The 2,500-nt window shown below is 29.7% G+C and overlaps 1 protein-coding gene across 4 annotated transcripts in view; it reads left to right on the forward strand.

Moving 5' to 3' along the window:
- The window catches only part of LOC137642414 (ankyrin repeat and protein kinase domain-containing protein 1-like), an 82,262-nt gene that overhangs the window by 54,881 nt on the left and 24,881 nt on the right, over positions 1 to 2,500 (forward strand). The gene's annotated exons all lie outside the window — the stretch shown is intronic.

Here is a 2,500-nt window from a genome sequence, read left to right on the forward strand (position 1 = left end):
TAATAATAATCCTGCTTTTCTAACTAGGGTTGTAGCTTAGCGGGTAATAATAATAATAATAATAATAATAATAATAATCCTGCTTTTCTAACTAGGGTTGTAGCTTAGCGGGTAATAATAATAATAATAATAATAATAATAATAATAATAATAATAATAATAATAATCCTGCTTTTCTAACTAGGGTTGTAGCTTAGCGGGTAATAATAATAATAATAATAATAATAATAATAATCCTGCTTTTCTAACTAGGGTTGTAGCTTAGCGGGTAATAATAATAATAATAATAATAATAATAATAATGATAATAATAATAATCCTGCTTTTCTAACTAGGGTTGTAGCTTAGCGGGTAATAATAATAATAATAATAATAATAATAATAATAATAATAATAATAAGTAAAGTGAGTGTTACACGATTAATCATAAGACATATTTGTTTTCTAAAGACAGAGTTTTTAGAAGATTAAAAATTTTACGTTTCGGTCTGAAAATAGTTTATCGGATTCTAAAATTAACTTTTAAAAGCATAAAAAGAAAAATTTTCCTTTATATAATGAAATTATGGTTAAATCACACTTTAAATCTATTTACCTAATACTTGACTTTGCAAACTAATCCTTACCTTGCTTAGCTAAATGTCCTCACTCCTCTTCATTCACTTTTCCTATCAGCTCAATTTTTTAAGGAAACCTGAATAAATGAAATTTAAGTTTGTTACAGCAGATTTTTATCTAAAATCTATTTTTATCACTAAGGCTTATTATTCTACGTTATTAAGATATCTTTTTGAGGTGAGGATGGCAGGTTCATCCTTGCCAAGATTCTTGGACATGATGTGTCTTACCATGTTAGCGGTATTTTTAGCTTGATTTCAGAAGCAGGCCAGGTCTTCTGAAAGCTATATAACTTTTAAAACATCTTTGCTTTTATGGTTTTAAGTGAATATTCTTTTATTCTATATAATAAATAATATCGGCGTCAATAACTTTGGATGTCAGGATACCAGAAAACCTCAAATCAATCAATCAATCTACGCTATACTGACCTACCATATAATATTAGAATTCAACTCAAATGGCTGGACTATCTCCCCCTTTGAATAATAATAGAACAGTGGTAATAACTCCAGTGGTACCTATAACCGCTGCAACAGATACCAGAGGCATACTAATACCTTCGTTGCCAAGAGAATATTGCGTAGCAGGCTCAGTAGAAGCAACATCAACAGACAGGGCCGAGTTGCATGTGCCAGTGGGACGCCCGGATACCTTAGCGAGTTGTGGTCTGCACGTTGAACAATTTGACCGGTTCATTACTTTGGTTGTTTTCTTCTTTAGTTTCATTGGCTGTTGTTTATAGGTTTTGGTTGTCTTTTGGTTATGATATATTTTGATAAAACACTTGAGGCTTTATAATTAATTTGCAATTATTTATTCGGGTGTAAGCCTACCGCGAAATCGCTAAATTAAAGCTCCTTGAAATTGAGTTGCGATAACTCGTTGAAGAACGATTTTAATAGTGTTTTCATTTGGTGTTGTCGTTTATAGATTTTGGTCGTCTTCTGGTTGTGATATATTTTGATGAAACACTTTAGATATTTTATAATTCATTTGCAATTTGGTATTCGGGTGTAAGCTTACCGCGAAATCGCTAAATTAAAGCTCCTTGAAATTAAGTTGGGATAACTCGTTGAAGAACGATTTTGATAGTGTACCCTGTCAGGATAAGCTAGACGTTCATATATTTCTTTTATTATTATATATATTATATATATATATATATATATATATATATATATATATATATATATATATATATATATATATATATATATATATATATGTATATTTTACAACTCATATTTGCCATCTATTATGGACTTATATCTTGCATATCTGTGAAGAGTTAATTACCTTCATAATCTAATTTTGCCGTTTGAAATAACTTCTGAAAGTTCATAAGAGTAATTTAACACCAGATTTTTTTCAAGGAATAATAGTCTAACTTTGCTCCTTACACTCCCAAGCAAGTCGGTCCCTCAACAGTGCTTGCATTTCAAGCTCTTCATATCATGTTTGGTTATTTTTATAACTAGAAATTCTTTATTGATTTTCCGAAAGCATCACCCCCCCCCCCCCCGCCGAGATATTTATTTGTGATTTTTCTCTGTGATTCAAATAACAATGTCTGAAACACTAAACTCGTGCCAAGGTCAAGGTATGAGATACTTATAGTTCTCTCTCTCTCTCTCTCTCTCTCTCTCTCTCTCTCCTCTCCTCTCTCTCTCTCTCTCTCTCTCTCTCTCTCTCTCTCTCTCTCTCTCTTATCATATTGTTTCCATTAGCATGATATTGTTATTTTTCCATAAATGATCATACATAACCTATGTATATATATATATATATATATATATATATATATATATATATATATATATATATATATATATATATGTATGTATATATATTATATATATATATATATATGTATGTATAT

Source organism: Palaemon carinicauda, chromosome 6 (genome assembly GCF_036898095.1).
Source record: "Palaemon carinicauda isolate YSFRI2023 chromosome 6, ASM3689809v2, whole genome shotgun sequence".
Taxonomy (NCBI): Eukaryota; Metazoa; Arthropoda; class Malacostraca; order Decapoda; family Palaemonidae; genus Palaemon; species Palaemon carinicauda.